Here is an 18095-nt window from a genome sequence, read left to right as displayed (position 1 = left end):
TTTGGTGATTCTTAGGATTCATCCATTTTGGGGGACACATAATAGCACATAACTCATCATACAGGCATAGCAAACTCATGCCCTTTTGCATTTCTGAGGTTTCTATTGTAATCTCTCCCCCCTCATCTCTGGGTCAGTTTAGTTTAACCACCTTTTTCTTCTCATGAGTCATCTAACTGTCTGACAAACTTGTTTATTCTTTTGAAAAACCAACTTCTGATTTTATTTACTCTTTATATTGTTTACTTGGTATCTATATCATTGATTTCTTATCTATTATTTCTTTGCTTATATTTGCTGTTGAATTCTTTGTTCTTTTTCTAGGTTCTTAAGGTATGAGTTCAAGCTATTGATTTGAATGCATGCTGTATAGTGATGTAAGCCTGCATAGCTATGGACATCCTCACTGGAAATGTTTTTTGGGTGCCTCTTAGATTCTGATAGTGTGTCTTCATTCTACTCATTTCAAGGAAACTTATTTCTTCTTTGATATACTCCTTGACTCAAAAGTTATTTAACAACACGTTGTTCAGTTTTCAAGTGCTGGAGCTTTCTCCAACTTTGTTTTAATGCTTAATTTTTTGCTATCATTGCATTGTAGTATATAACAATTCTTGATATGATTTATACTTCTGAGACTTTATGGACTCTCAAACTGTGTACCAGAATACTTTATATCTTGGAGAATGTTTCATGTGCACAGGAGAAGAATGTATGTTCAACTTTTGGGGAATAGGGTATACATGTCTAACAATCCCTTTTTAATATGTCCTCTTTTAGGTCTCTTGTTTCCTTACTGGTATTCTTTCTGGTTGATTTGGGTCTTAATGTCTCCCACTACTATAGTGTTGACACCACTGTTTTTCCTCAGTTCTATTAGTAGTTTTTAAAATAAATCTTGCTACTCTTTCATTTAGGGAATACATGTTGACAAATAATAATTCTTCTTGATACATTAATCCCTTATTTATTATGCAAGCTCTTATTACTACATTCTATATATATCTTATTATATCTTTAGCTTTAATACTATTTGATCAGATACAAGTATGTTAATCTCTGAATTTTTCAGTCTATCACTCTTTTGCATGATTTTTTCCTAACTTTTAACTCAGAACCTACATTTATTATGTGAGTTCAAGCATATCTCTTGTAAACATCAGAACAATGGGCTTTTTAAAAATTCATCTTCTTCATATACCTGTGCTTTTGATAGGAAATTTCAATTTTCTGATATTTAGAAAAAATGTTGCCATTTTTTGTGAGGATTTTGGTTATTTTTTATGCCATTCAAAATTTGTTTTAATATAGATGACATTCAATATAACTCGTAGAGCTGATAAAGATGCAATTTACATCTTTAGCTGTTATTTTTCCAATAATTTTTTATCACTCTCTAAAATCTGAGTAATAGTCTTAGAGGGTAGAGAATTCATGATTGCAAATTCTCTTCAGTACTCTGAATATATCATTCTGTTTGATTCTTGCTGGTAGAGCTTCATTTGAGAAGTTTAATGAAAATTCTATGTTGTTTCCCTTGTATATGAAGCTCTATTTTTTCTTTCTTGCTAATTTAAGGAGTCTAACTCTCTGTTTTAATTATTGCCATTTTGACTTCAATGTGCCTTGCTATTATGTTTGAGTTTATTTGTTAGGTTCTCTTTGGATGTCCTGGGTCAGTGCACAAGTCTCTCCCCTGGAACTCTCTTCGATCAGTCATTTTCACATACTCTTTTTCCTGTCCTTCTGAAATTCCTATGATTCAGAGGTTGTCTTTCTTGCTACTGCCCGCTGAATAGCTTAATGTCTCTTCATTTTAAAAATTCTGTAGGGTGTTGTATAGATAATTCAGTGAGTAAGGCACTTTCCTTGCATGCTGCTGACCTGTATTAAATCCTTAGCACCCTATAAAGTTTCCTGAGTTTCCCAATGGTTATTTATGAGAACAGAACCAGGAGTATACTGGTGTGGCCCTCAAACAAAACAAAATAAATAAAACTTCTCTATTACCATCCTGTTATTGTTGCTGATGTCACATTCCATGTCTTGGAGACCACTGATGAGAGTTCGGGCTTATTCCATTGTGCTATTGAGTTCTCCTACTGTATTCTTAGTTCCTTCTTTTCTGTTGGAATTAATTCTGTAATTTTTTCTATTAACATGTCATTGATTTATTGAATTTCTTTTCCAATTGTTTTCTCAGTTCAGTGAACAGTGAACTAAAGTCATCCTCTAGTACTGTTGAAAGTTCTGTCATACTTTCATACTTTTCTGAATTTCTGTATCCATCTGTTGATGTTGCTATATTCCTTTAATTTTTTAAATTCCTGATGCTTTGTGGGAGGTAAGAGTGGAGCTACAATTTCCAGGTAGTCTGAGCAGCAATTAAGTGCTCCCATTTGCAATATAGGACTTGTGCCTATGAATCTACTAATTCACAAAGACCACGAATGTCTTCTGAGGGTTCACGCAGAAAACAACATTTTTGGATTGTCTGCTTTCTTTGTCCTCTGACTTATTTTGATGATTAAGTCTGGTGTGACTGCTTTGGCTATGAGTTGTGCATGGCTACAAACCTGTCAGATTTCCTGAAAGGTGGATCTGGAACTCCAAGTCTGTGTGACCAGGGCTGAGACTGTGGACCTGTCATAGCAGGGCTATGACTGTGAATCCCTGTTTGGCACAATGCAGACTGTGCCCCTGCTGGGCAGTGCTCATCTCAGTAATAAAAAATTTCAATGAGGCTAAGGTGTGGTCACAACTTTTGGGGGAATTGAAAAGTCTTTAGAGTCTGTGATTACTTATTTCCAGTGAAAAATTTAATTCTGTGATATCTAAATGCTCAGCATTTCAGAGTGCTATGTTGGCTCAAATAGTAAGACTATTGGGTAAGATCAAGACTAAAACCCTATTGAGGACAGCTTACCTTGAGACTGACTGCTCCTGCTGATGTCAGAAGCAACAGTTTTTACCACATTGAGTTTTACAAGCTCTGAATCTATATTTTACTTTGAATTTTACTGGAATAAAACTGATGTTCTAAAAGTTTTTTTGTATTCAGCATCATCCTGCCATAGGTTGTAATTTGCTGTCTGATACCAACCTGCCAGGCTTTCCAGTCTTTTTTTTCTTTCAGCTGCCACCTCTCCTTCAACTTCTGCCCACTTTTCCAGAGTAAGCATTACTTATCTCTTGTTTGTCCACTATTCTGCCTCCTGCAAATTTGAGTCTCCATGAAAAGATAGGCATTTTCTCCATTGAATTTTCCTGGTGGGCAAAAAATATTTATCAAATGTGTAGATTTAGAGAAGTTCTAGAGCCATCATCTATGATTTTAACAGAGAAAAAGAATATGACTTTCATAGAAGTAGGACAGAGATAAAGGTGATATATTTTCAAGATGACTAGATTCTATAACAAATTCTGTAACTTTAGAAATTCATACATTCTTTTTAAACTTTAATTTTGTTTTCTTTCCATAAAAATGAAAAACTTTCACATTATAAAAATATTTCAATAATAAAAATGTGAAATTATGAGATACTAAACTCAAAAAGCTATAGCAAAGTATTTATAGCATAACCTGTTTTTATTTGGAGGGAGGGCATTATTGCTCTCAATGTCTGATACACGTGGCATTCAATAAATACTTATTAAAAATGTTTAGTAGATACATACTTTATGCAAGATTAGATTTTGGAGTGTAGTCAAAGAAAATAATTGATAAAATGAGATACAACAGGAAATAGGCATTTGCCTTGCACGTGGCTGACCGGACCGACCTGGGTTCAATTCCTCCAACCTTCTCAGAAAGCCCGGCAAGCTGCCGAGAGTATCTAGCCCGCATGGCAAAGCCTGGCAAGCTACCCGTGATGCATTCGATATGCCAAACATAGTAACAACAAGTGTCACAATGGAGATGTTACTGGGCCCACTTGAGCAAATCGATGAACAATGGGAGGACAGTGCTACAATGCTTTATTTTATTTATTGGATCCCTGTGAATTACAAAGTTATTGATGATTGATTTTCAGTTGTACAGTGTTCCAACACCATTGCCCACTTCCCTCCACCAATGTCCCATCTCCCTCTGCTTCCAGCCTGCCTTTATGGCAGGCACTTTTCCCCTCCACTGTTGTTGTAGTGGTCTCTTTTCTGACTTATTCTCCAATACTTCCACCCCCAACTCCCCATTCTGCTGGGCCAACTTCCTGCTAAAGATTAGTTTTCATGCTTTTTGTTTTTATTACCTTCGGATATTTATTATTCTCCTGATATGTTTCTTTATATCCATCATATAAAAGACATTATTCTGCGCCTGTAATAGATTTAATTTAGATTATATAAGTAATTAGAGGGAAAGGAAAATGTTGTATTTTAGGCTACCTCAGAACTGAGTCTGTTTTCACTTCATTAACTTTTACCGGAATCTGGAGTTCTGACCTCCATTGAGGATCAAGAATCAGGGATGCTGTCTCATTTGCCAAGGCATCGAAAATCAGATGGGCCAGACATGTAATGTGATTTAGAGACAACTGCTCGACTAGAGCCGTTACCGACTGGATTCCACAGGATGTCAAAAGAACGCCTTGTTTTAACCATAAGAACTCATTTACTTATCTGCAAGGTATTATAATGTAGGCTGCCCACCTATGAGATGGTCAGACTTCTTCGTCAAAACCCTGAACGAACAGTTTGAGGCTCTTCATATTCCTGGAGAAAGTAGATGCCACTGGGCTATACTAGCACGTGACAGGGATGAAAGGAGACTGTTACCAGCGCCCGCTCAGGCAAATCAATGAGCAACGTGATGACAAGTGATACAAGTGCTACAAGTGAACTTTTACCTAATGAGTGATGTGATCTTTCACTTAGCTGATAATGTATAAACGGACTCTAATAAAATACTGTTGGTCCGTCTAAAAGCTTCCATATTAAATGCAAGGTATTTAATCACATAACTGACTTTAAATATTAAAACATAGTTTATTTTTCAACTTTTAGCTCATCTACTTTAAATATGATTTAGTCCTTCACAGACAAGAAAACTTGCTGCAAGAAGTTGTACAATATTGGGAATTAGCAAACATCATAATACCTTACAGATAAGTAAATGAATTCTTATGGTTAAAACAATAAACTGGTAAAATTTTAACTCCATTGCATTCATTTAGTCCTTTATCATTAACTATTGCATTAGGTTAGAAAATAGGTACTAACAATTGTGTGAATAATAAAACTTATACTCTACTGGGTAAGAGAGAATAATAGTAAAAATAAATAAATTAGTGAAATGTTATCAAAGAAATAGTGCAAACATAATGAGAGGTGAGGTGGGAAAGAACATAAAGGGGTACAAAGCATCAGTAAAAGCCTCATTATGCTCAGAGCTCAAGTAGAAATCTCAGTTTGATGATTAGTCAAATGCAGACATTTAGCTCATTTTTCCGTCTAATTAAGTAAAAAACTAGAGATAAATTGTTATTAGTATAATAAAACTTTGACTATGCCTGTGTTTTAGCAAGCACAATGAGCTCCAACCACCTAAATTTGATTAACAAAACTCAGTACCATAACCAACTAGTACTGATGAAGAGATTACAAACTTTTTCCATGAGAGCTTGTGTATATAAATAGTATATTTAGTCATGTTGTCTTTGTCTTGAAAGGAAATTCATTCAAACCATTAAACGATAGTCATTCTTTGAAGAATTTACATATACCCCCCAAATATTTTTAAGCTATTTTCTTCATTGCAACAGACATGTTTAGAAATGGAAAAGTTTAAATTTTCTATAAAGTAAAGTTCCAGTTGAAAAAAATTGAATTATTATCATTTCTATTATATAAAACTGATTGAAATACTCTGAAAACATTAAAAACAAAATTATTAGCTAGAAATATGTGTTTTAAAATGTAGCTTTTTCTCAGCACAAATATGTGTATAGACTAGAATGATGTCTAGTTTCCTCCTATTTTTCCCATTACAAAGTTGAAGATTTCTTAATCACATATATCTAAATGGCAGTATTTTATTATATAAAATTTTTTTGTTTATATGAGTATTCTTCCCTACTCAATTATTTGAACTCTTCTGTATTTGCAAAAGGACAGTGTGCACTGTCAATAATTGCTTTTTAATAATCTGCCAACAAAATTTTATTAAAGCAAATATAGAATGGCCATTTATTTACTCAAGATATTAGTCAACATTTTAAATGGTGTCTTTGCTTGCCATCTTGGAATAGCCTCCCACCTCAACCATTGGTAATTTTCTTTGGTAAACTTCCGTTTGGGAAGGATAAGGAGTTTGCCTTTATGTGTAAGGTGGAAAGACGATTAAGGGATACCTGAATAATAGGTAGCAAATAAACTCCACACAAGAATATACATTAAAGTTGGACAATTTAAAATATCTTTGCAGAGGCGTTAGAAAGAGGCTATGGGCTCAAAGCACTATGTGTCCTCCAATTAGAATACTCCTATATATAAAATATCATTGATACAAATAATATTGATACTGCCTATATTATACTGATGGCATTAAGATACCTCCTATGCCTCAAACATCTAGACAAGTTGAAAGTGGACTTCTTTGATGCTGCAGTTCCTTCTACCTGAAATGTTTATAAGATTTCACTCTGGAGAAGACAAAAATGTGAACAAATAATACCCTATACAAGTACTGGAGTACAAAGTCAATTACTGTTTTTGGACACTAGATGTCTACATTGCTCAGTGATCTAGTCTCCCTAGCAAGTTTATACTAAATTTCTAGATGCTATGAACAGTTAAAAAACACTTGAAACAGTGGCTGAACACTGTTGGACATTATGCAGAAATTTCCTGTCACTCCACAAAAAAGTTTTGCCTGGATAATGTAGTGAAGTAGAGCAGGACAATGCTATCCCTTGGTAGGAATAATCAAGAAATGTCCTATTGACTACAGATACAAAAATGACTTAGATGTACCCAACATTTATTAGTATCTATGTTAATATGGTCAATAAAAAAGTTAACATAGGCCCAGCAGTATAACTTTGCATGTATAATTTGCATCTTCTACACTGACAGAAAAACACAAAAAGTCAAGGAACTCACACTCCTTACAAGGTATGAGGAGAATCTTGAAGTCCAAAAGTTGTAAAAATATCCAAATGAGATAGCCTGAGGATGGACTCTCAATACTTTATTTGAGCTTGCACTGTCTGTTATCAAGCAAATAATTCTATATATAGAAGCAGAGAAGTAAAAGGCTAAAAACTCTACCAATAGGACCCTCAAGTGTCTTGTGACGAGGGCTCTGAGGAACCATTCAGATGACTATTTTTTATTCTGCTCTAAATTTGAAAGACTTCTGTTCTGTATTCTTTGGCATTGGGAAAGACAAGTAAAAGAGAGGCTGCTAAAATCTCAGGGCTGGGACAAATGGAGACGTTACTGGTGCCCACTGGAGTAAATTGATGAACAATGGGATGACAGTGATACAATGATACAGTGACTCTTTGGCTTAGCTTTTGCATATGTTTCTTATGAAAAGTTCTGATTCCTTCTAGCTATGTGTGGGAAATATCATTAGACTGAGTCATCCTCTAATTCTTTTTTTTTACATTAATGGAAAAGAATATGTATAATATGCTTGAAAAATGATTTCTCTTGAGCATGAATTCTTTGGAATATTGTTTACAATGCTTTTGAAATTTAAAAAAAATTCTTTCAGTTCAGGTAACATGACTATAATAGTGTTAATGTTTATGATCCTGCTATACAAAGTTTCTGCAACTTTACCATCTCCAAAGTGCCCAAAACCTTCCATCACTGTCCTTATGTCACTCCTAATCCATCACTTTCATCTTCCCATTTCTTTCTCCCACTGTTTAGTAATCTGTTGTATAATCCAAGACCAAGGGTTGGTTACTAATAGAAACTGTCTATTCCACTGTTTTGTTTCTCTGCAAAACACAGATGAATAATGTTTTCTGGATTTGCCTTTCTTCCTCTGATTTGTTTAGTTTTTTTGTGGAAAGTTTACCATCTGTTTTTATTTCCACCAGCACATGGAGGTTCTTCCCTAAGCAGAGATATCTGTACTATCCTATTCAAGCCTCATAACTCCATGAGACACAGAAAACTTTATCATCTCCATTTTGCAGATGAGAACATGGAGATGAAAAATGATTAAGTAACTTGTCAAGGTTATGCTAGCAAATAACATAGCCAAGATTCTAGTCAGTCTACTATTAAAAATTTTATAAAGTGAAGTATGCACAACAAAATATTTAATTCAACCGTTGCCTGCTATGTATACCCCAACCTGTGGCTATCCTTGGTCTTAGAAATCAATTTTAAGGGCAGAGAGGGAGTTTCCATGTGTGCTCAAAGGTGAATTAGGCAGGACAGTTCAAAGTAAAATTTTAATAAAAAGGAAGAATGATCCTAATGGAAAGTAGCAACATATGAATTAGGAAAACATAAAACAAGATCTCCCTATTATTTTTTCTTCAGGGATTCCAATTTTTTCATTATTATTCTATTGAGTACTCTAATTTTTTTACCTTTGATTTAATATATTTTTTAATCTAAAGGAAAGAAAATTATATCAAGGGTCCATTTCAACCCCAAATTATTTGATATTTGTCATGGGTTTTTGTTTGTTTCCTTTTGGGTCACATCAGGCTATGCTTCCTCCTGGCTTTGTGCTCAGAGTGGCTTTGAACCCTAATGAACTCGGTGGACCTTACAGGATGCTAATGATCAAATCCAGGTCAGCAGCGTGCAAGCCTTACTCACTGAACTATCGCTCCAGCATCATCATTGTGAGTTCTGACTATTTAAAAATCCCCATGAGGTATCATTTCATGGATGATATGAAGCCGATAGTATTCTCTCAAAATTTGTTATTTCTTATTCTCTAATTGCAATAAATTATAACCACTTAATTCATATTGTATTTTATAATTTTTAAACTACTGTCCCAGATTTTCATATCATATTTTCACAGACATTTAAGGTAGGAAAGGCTCGTTATCTTTATCTAAATGGAGTGTGGGATAAGAGATTGGGATTCATCACTAAGAAAACAAGATGGAAAGTATCTGCTTAAGAGGAAAACACAGCTCTTTTGACTGCTAGTTTTGCACTGTATATGTGATTAGGGAATATTTTTTTTTCCTTAGGGAGAAAAAAATTCTAATGCCTAGTATTGGCTGTTTAAAATATAGATTATACTTGAAGATTCATTCTAGGCTGTAGTAGGAGATGGAAACTGAGAATCTGAATGTTTAATATACTACCCCACACTATTTAAATAAAAAGGGGGAAGTGTGGAGCATGAACAGATAAGACCCTACCTTGCTGGGGGTATAGTGCTGTCAGCAGGTCAATCTGTAACTTCGGGGGCGAGTGCATCAGTACCATGATGATGCTTTCAGGCTTCCTGATATCCCAAAATTGCCACTGTGACTTAGGCCAGACCCAACAACTTGGGGCCAAGTTTAGCAAGAAATTAAATGGCCAAAAGTTAGGTATATGGGAGCCTTGTGCATAAACCATCTCTGGCTCAGCTATACAAGCTCATTTATTGGCCTTATTTCAGAGACTTATAAATCTTGAAAGAGATCAAAAGCCATAGTTAATTTCAGACCTGTGCATGGCTGAATAGACCGGGGTAAATTGGAGGGGGGTGGATTAATCTTGTACCTGCCCAAGCAGAGCCACCAACAGCTGCTTGCTTCCACAATCTAAAATTGCCACCATGCCCCCAGCCTGACTCCTTCTCAGAACGAACCTCACCAAGATCTGCTGAAATCTGCTGAAAATTTGGGTATGCAGGTTTTATGACTGAAATCTCCCTGCTTTCTAGGGGTTCGGATGGGCTATGTCCCCCTACTCCCTGTACTACTGGAAGCCTCAGTAGTCACATCCACATCCCAAAGCAGTCACCCAATTGAAAAGCTATTCCAGTCTTACTGTCCTGATAAAATTACCAAACACCATGACCTCTTAGCACCTGTATTGCAAATCATAATGCACAAAAGGAAAAAGAGAGATAGAGAGCAAGAAAGAAAAATGCCTCCCATAGAAGGAGGCTGGGGATGAGGGGTGGGGGTGGGAGATGGAGGTAGGGAAACAGGGGACATTCGTGGTGGTAAATGTACACTGGTTGAGGGATGAGTGCTGGATCATTGTATGACTGAAACCCAATTATGAACAGCTTTGTAATGGCTTATCTCATAGATATTCAATTAAAAATTTTTTAAAAAAGAAATGTGGAGTTCATGTCCAATTCAATCATCTTAAGCAATGGCTGAATAAATAGCAGTACTCCTACATTTAAAAAAAAAAAAAAGACCCCATCTTGCAAAGCAGTCCTAAAGCGAAGCCCAATGAAAGGGAGTTTCTGCACAAAAGTTGGCAAGATCAGGGTGTCAGCACCAGGTGTTCAGCCTTGAGTCTCAATCAACCTCCTAGTCACAAGCGCCAAAGACACAGAAGCTGTCACGTACGCTTAGCAGGTCATCCTAACCACAACATCTAGTCTTGAATGGGATTGGGCTGGGGCAAAGCAGAGTAGGAAATATGATAAGCCAATTATGCTAAACTTTATGTGATTGGATCTCCCTGTAAGCTAAGACCCTCTGTAAAATATGTGTGTATTTGGCAATAAAGTGAGAAGCCATTAGCTGTTCCTAGAGTGTGTTTCTCTACATGCCCATCATCCTTCGCCCCACATCTTTCCGGACCCAGTACACAACATGTCCGGGTACCTTGGGGAAAAACTGTTCCCCAACAACTACCCTAATAATCCCAACAAACTTTTGATCTAGATTGAAGTGCAATCTGCCTTAATATAACCTATGTGGCAGTTTGACCAATTCCCAGACTCAGTCAATTGTAGAGAAACATGAGAAAACACTTCAATTTCTCTGAACACCTGAATTTTAATACTACACAAAGAGCTCTTTTGACTTGTCATCTAAAGGTTTCCATCTCTTCCCTATGAAACTAGCCCTCAGGCCACCTGCTAACCTGGAACAGACCATGTCAGGTTGCTTCATCCCTGAAGTTTGCACAGTGACCTCCAGTTTCCACACTAGAGCAAGAGCTTTGCCCTCTATTTCTTATGTCCAGTCAATAGCACAGGATTTGAAATATATTTGCAGACCTTTGTAACTGATGAAATAATTGAGTTGGGGCTGAAGAACTAGTACAGTGGGTAAGGCACTTGCCTTATACATTCCCCACCTGGGTTCAATCCCCAGCACCCTATATGGTCTCCCAAGCAATGTCAGGAGTAATTTCTGACCTCAGAACCAGGAATAATCTGAGCATCACTGGGTGGGACCTAAATAATATATATACATATACATATATGGGTAGGGTGGGGCTCCTGATTAGAATTCCTTTGTCACCTGTGGTGGTGGGAGCAAGCCCTGTCTGCTTCCATCAACCACCCAGGGATCGAATTGTGCACAGGAGACCCACCCTACCCAGATAAATACCCCACTGGCAGACTTCCACTCTCGACACTACTTCCACTACCCAGCTGTCGCCACACTCCAGGACACTTTCCGGACCCGCACGGCCACAAGCGGCCGTGCGACACATCACAAGACACTAAATACCCATCTTCTGGAATTGTCGTACTATATTTGATAGGGTTCAAATATGGTAACACCTACAAGGGTGATTAGAGGTCACCCCAAAAGCCTCTATCCCTCTTGGATAGACTGGCAAGCTACCGAGAGTATTCCGTCCGCACGGAAGAGCCTGGCAAGCTATCCGCTGTGTATTAGATATGCCAAAACCAGTAACTACAACTGGTCTCATTCACCTGACCCTGAAGGCTTCACCGACATGGCAGCACTGAGAAGGATGAGAAAGGAGAGGCCGACAAAATCTCAAGGCCGACCTAGGCTGCCACAACGAAGGAAGACAAAAATGATCGTCTGTACTTTCAATGCACGTACGCTAGCATCAGATGCATCCATTGAGGACCTGATGGTACAAGCGCGAATGATCAAGTACAACATCATTGGTCTGACCAAGACAAGAAGGCATGAATCTCACCATGCCGTTTTCGACACTGAGAAGAATTGTTCCTCGGAACATGCGATAAAAGAGGTGTTGGAGGCGTCGGTGTCCTTGTCAACACAAACTTGGCCAAGAGCATTGATTCATTCGAATGCCTAACAACCCGAATCGGACGTTTACATTTGAATAGATGTGGCTCACTGCCTGCAGTTTCTATCTTCATTGTCTACGCACCAACATCTCATTATGATGAAAGAGAAATCGAGAAGTTCTACATGGAGCTAGAGAAGTTCTTTAAAGAAGACCACACCTTCTAAAAGATCATTGTGGGTGATTTTAATGCCAAGATAGGACCGAGAAGATCAGCTGAAGAACTTCACATCGGGACCCATGGCCTAGAATGGAACGAACAGGGTGAGAGACTGTCTGAGTTCATCATGTCGACCAAGACCATTCATGGTAACTCACAGTTCCAGAAGGCAGAATCTAAACGATGGACATGGGAGTCTCCCGGTGGACGATTCCACAACGAAATAGACCACATCATATTCAATCGATGGTTTTGCCTGACCGATGTTGCTGTTGTCCCAAAATTTAGAACGGGATCGGACCACCGTCTCCTTCGTGCAAAATTCTACTTCACAGAGCGGGGAGAAAGGGCTGCAAAGTTCAAAAAGAGAACTCCCAGAATGACCACCAACTGGGAACTCTTTGGTACTATTGCGGCAACATGGGAAGATGCCATTGTTGACAACATTGACGAGGAATACGATCGACTGGTTCAGCACCTCCATGAATCTGCGAGGAACGCCAAGAGAGAGATAGCCACAAAAAATCGCCTATCTTCGAAAACTCTTGAGCTAATTCGCCAGCATGGTTTGGCGCATGCCTCAGGCAACCGCAAGCTCGCAAAGCAGTGCAGAGATGCGATCAAGGAAGACCTCAAAGAGAGAAGAACAGAAGTACTGGTAGATGCAGCAGAAGCCGGGAAAAGTATTCGTAACGCCCGCCTGTCCTTCGCCAACTATAAGACCAAGATGACTGCCCTCCGACGTCCTGATGGATCCATCACATCCTCCAGAATGGCAATGGAGAAGATTATCCATGACTTCTACTCAAATCTCTTTGATAGCCATGTCCACTTGCTGACATACCAAATTCCAAAGGATGGATATGTCGTTCCCAACGTTCTCCCTTCCGAAATCCGACACGCCATTTCGTTGGTAAAGAAACAAACAGCACCCGGCCCAGACAAGGTCAGACCTGAACACCTGAAGAACCTGCCGTCAGTACTCATCAATACACTGGCTCGGCTCTTCACTCGCTACCTGTCTGAATGCAAGGTTCCGTCCCAATGGAAAACCAGCAGGACCGTACTACTGTTCAAGAAGGGAGACATCCATGACATTGGCAACTATCACCCCATCTGCCTATTGGCTGTCATCTACAAGTTGTTCACTCAAGTCATCCTAAATACGATTGGCAGAACACTAGGTGAAGGACAACCATGCGAGCAAGCAGGGTTCCGCAAAGGATTCAGCACCATCGACCATATCCACACGATAACCAAGCTCATTGAGGTTTCTCGGGAGTTCAAGATGCCGCTCTGTTTAACGTTCATTGATTTAAAGAAGGCCTTTGATTCTGTTGAGACAGAAGCGGTCATTGAAGCCCTAGCCAATCAGGGCATTCAAGCCCAATACATCAGGATCCTCCGTGAGCTGTATTGCGGATTCACTACCAGGATCTCACCATTCTACAAAGAAGTGATCGTTGATGTCAAGAGAGGGGTGCGGCAGGGTGATACCATTTCACCGAAACTCTTCAGTGCCACCCTCGAGAACATCATGCGACGACTGGAATGGGAAGGAATGGGAGTGAAGATAGATGGTCGGCAACTACACCACCTCCGCTTTGCTGATGACATTGTTTTAATAACACCAAACATCAGCCAAGCGGCACAAATGCTGGCCGACTTTGACCGTGAGTGTGGAAAAGTAGGACTACAGCTGAATCTTACGAAGACAATGTTTATGAGAAACAGCCTTGTTCCTGACGCCCCATTCGCTCTCAATGGAACGACCATCTCCGAATGCAACAGCTATGTCTACCTAGGTCAGGAGGAAGAGAGCGGCTTGGAACGCCTTCAAGAACGTTGAAGAAATAGCTAAGAGGACGAAAAACCTCCGGCTCCGGGCACATCTCTTTGATTCCACTGTTCTTCCTGCATTAGCATATGCCTCAGAGACCTGGGCCCTAAGCAAACAAGATGAGAACGCTATTCAGGTCTCCCAAAGAAGAATAGAAAGAGCTATGCTTGGAATATCACGTTTCACTCAAATGAGAGAACGAATCCGGAGTTCTGATATCTGTCCACGATCAAGGATCAGGGACGCTGTCTCATTTGCCAAGGTGCTGAAAATCAGATGGACTGGTCACGTAATGAGATTTAAAGACGACCGTTGGACTAGAGCTGTTACTGATTGGATTCCATGGGATGTCAAAAGACTGCGTGGCCGCCCACCTACCAAATGGTCAGACTTCTTCGTCAAGATCATGAACGATCGGTTTGAGGCCCTTCATGTTCCCGGAGCGAACAGATGCCATTGGGCTACACTAGCATGCGACAGGGACAAATGGAGATGTTACTTGCGCCTGCTCGAGCAAATCGACGACTAATGGGAAGTTAAGTGATTAAGTGATTAAGTGATACATATATGTGGGCTGTAGCGATAGCACAGTGGGTAGGGCATTTGCCTTGTAAGTGGCCAACGTAGCCGACCTGAGTTTGGTTCTTCCACTCCTCTTGGAGAGCCTGGCAAGCTACCGAGAGTATCTCTCCCGCATGGCAATGCCTGGCAAGCTACCCATGACGTATTTGATATGACAGACACAGTAACAACAAGTCTCACGATGGAGATGTTACTGGGCCTGCTTGAGCAAAATCAATGAACAACGGGAGGACAGTGACAGTGACACATATATATGTAACACATATATGCCAAATAATAATATATGTAGATATATACATATATACATACGTTATACACACATATATATATATTGCTATTGATCCTTTATATTTGCAATTTTTTTTTCTTCTGGAGAGCCCGGCAAGCTACCGAGAGTATTCGATATGCCAGACACAGTAACAACAAAGTCTCCAATGGAGACGTTACTGGGCCCGCTCGAGCAAATCGACGATCAACGGGAGGGCCTTTACCTTTACCTTTACCTTTTCTTCTTGAAGGAGCTTTAAAGGTTGGTGTGGAGCCATGTGGTATGTGTGAATAACCGCAACCAGAACTCAGGACTTGGGTATGCTCCTTTAAGTATCTCCCCACCAATACAATTACAGTCTTGCTTTTTTTAGAGATCTTTCTATATTAAACTCTTATAGAAGTTCCAGGAAAATTTCCCAGCCGCATCACTATGGCTTCAAAACTTACGTGCCTTTTTCCCCACTGCTCCTCACTGGCTGCTTACTAGTAATTTGTAAGTTTCCCCCACATGTGAGGAATTGAAGAAAACCGTTTGTCTGAATTAACATTTAGCACCATCATATTCCACAAGGACATCAAAGACTGTCTTCGGCTCTGAGGAGCTCCTTTCTAGTTTATGCCAACCATGTTCAAATTTTAATATTTCGTTCCTCTCTAGCTATTGCCTTTACATATTCCTTTGAAGTTTACAATTCCACTCCTCTTTATATGATGCAGGAAGGTAGGTAGAAGGTAGATAGGAGTATTTGATAAGTTTCTCAGAAAATAATACAACTAAGATATGATCTAAATAAGTTACTCTGTCACTATTTCTAAAGTAATTTTAATATACTTCATTTAAAATAATATTCAAAGTATCATTTTGATATGTAACTAACAAAAATTATTAAATGTTTTATATTCTTTTTCTCATGTTGTCTTCAAAATATTGTGTGTTTTTTACATTTACATCTCAACACAGACTGGCTACTTTTTTCTTTTTTTTTCTTTTTCTGAACCAAAATAGTTTTCATTGAAAGAACTCAGATGTGAGGATAGAGAAAGAGAAAGAGGGAGAGATGTGTTATAGAGAGAACACAGGATTCTCCATAGGAGAAAAAGCAGAGCATTCTTTTGGGAGAACATTATATATAAGTTCTCCAAATTGTCCTTGCCTGGAGTTTTCTGCATAAATAAAAATTAAGCTGGGTGTTGTTACAGGGGAAGTCTTACACTGTAGATAGTCATTTTTTATTCTTATCAAGAACTTTAGGTTATCCTGTAACTTCTCCAGGTGCTCCATGCTTCTAAGAGTGGGTTCTCCATCTCTAAAGAGCTCAGGATTTGCATTTCAGTGATTTGTTCTTCATGCTTTCCAGCTACTTCAGGGCTGGGTAATATCTTCTCAAATATTATTACTTCTCAAAAGATCATTATCAGGCCCCCTTCAATTGCCTGCAACTTTGTCCTCCTAGAGATTTCATTCCCTTAAATCTTTAAGGGCTATATGAGTTAAGAAGTCTTCTGTAATTTTTCGTGCTGACAAAAGGGGACAGACCTTGCCTATGTAAGGGAGTGAAATTTCATGTTAATCGGGTCCCTGCAATGGCTTATCTGCTTGCAGAATTGTCAATCTGAAAGAATAATCAGATAGATCAGACAAGATATTTAAAGAAATAATAAATTAGGCCCCAGAGAAAAGCTTTCCTTGGCAAAAGAGGGCTGAGTGTTTAAGAAAATAAGGTCCATATCATAAACTTTTGTTCCTTTCATTTACATTTTGATGAATCTTCTCTATAAAACATTGTTAAGTTTCTACTTTTACTGATGATCTCTAAAAACATGTTCGAAGTTAACAGACATAACGACTTTGAATGTTGAATTTCCATAAGAAATATGTCAAGATCTTTTTTTTTTTTTTAATTTTTATTAGTGAAACACCCTGAGGTACGGCTGCAGACTTACAAATTTTTGTGCTTGGGTTTTATTTATACAATGATTGAGTACCCATCCCTCCACCAGTGCCCATTCTCCACCACCACTAATCCCAGTATCCCTCCTACCCCTGTCCCCCCATCCCACCCTGCCTCTGTGGCAGGGCACTCCCTTTTGTTCTCTCTCTCCTTTTGGGTGCTGTGGTTTGCAAAAGAAAATTGGGTGGCAATGATGTTCGGTCTACAGTCTACTTTCAGCATGCATCTCCCATCCTGGGCGGATCTTCCCAACACCCTTTATTTGGTGCTCCCTTCTCTATCTGAGCTGCCTTTACCACTAGAGTGTGCGGCTGGCCTCCAAGCCATGGAGTAACCCTCCTGGTGTTTATCTCAGTTATTCTTGGGTGTTAATCTCCTATTTTGTTACTTTATGTTCCCCAGATGAATGCAACCTTTCTATGTCTGTCCCTCTCTTTCTGATGTGTCAAGATCTTGAGGGTTCACAGGAATAGTTAAATTTTGCTTTCTGGGCAGTCACCAACTTTCAGAACCCAATGAGAAGTGCAGGTGTGCTGGCTCAGTTGCAGCAAACTCTAGGCCTCAAGGGTTAGGGGATGAGCTGGTCTTTTTCATGTCCTTGTCCCTATGGGACCTTGGACGTCATGCCCACAAACTGCTTCCGGCTGCTGTTTAAGCTCTTTAACAGCCATGATTAGAGACACACGAATCTCAGAACCAAGCAGTTCACTGCAGAGATTTCTCCAGACTATAATTATCTAAAATTTTAGAGTTCCAAGAGCACGTGGCCTTGAGAGTGATTGCACGACATCTTATGCTATTCATAACAAGCAATACAAAAGACAATCTGGGAGATATTGTCTGCCATAGAGGCAAGGGGAGGGGTGGGATGGGGGGATATTGGGAACATTGATGGTAGAAGATATGCACTGGTGGAGGGACAAGTGTTGGATCATTGTATAACTGAAACTCAAACATGAAAACTGTATCTTATGGCGATTCAATAGAAAAATAATTTGCTTTCTGTCAGAATCTTATGGCTGGATGATGTAGGCATGATTATATTCTGGAGAAAAGAACCAAACCTAGAAATGCCATGTAGTTTCACAGCAGTGGGAGTGCTTAGCAT

The sequence above is a fragment of the Sorex fumeus genome, unplaced genomic scaffold (genome assembly GCF_029834395.1).
Source record: "Sorex fumeus unplaced genomic scaffold, SorFum_2.1 ptg000007l, whole genome shotgun sequence".
Classification (NCBI taxonomy): domain Eukaryota; kingdom Metazoa; phylum Chordata; class Mammalia; order Eulipotyphla; family Soricidae; genus Sorex; species Sorex fumeus.
The sequence above is the reverse complement of the archived record's forward strand: the minus strand, read 5'-3'. Positions refer to the sequence as shown.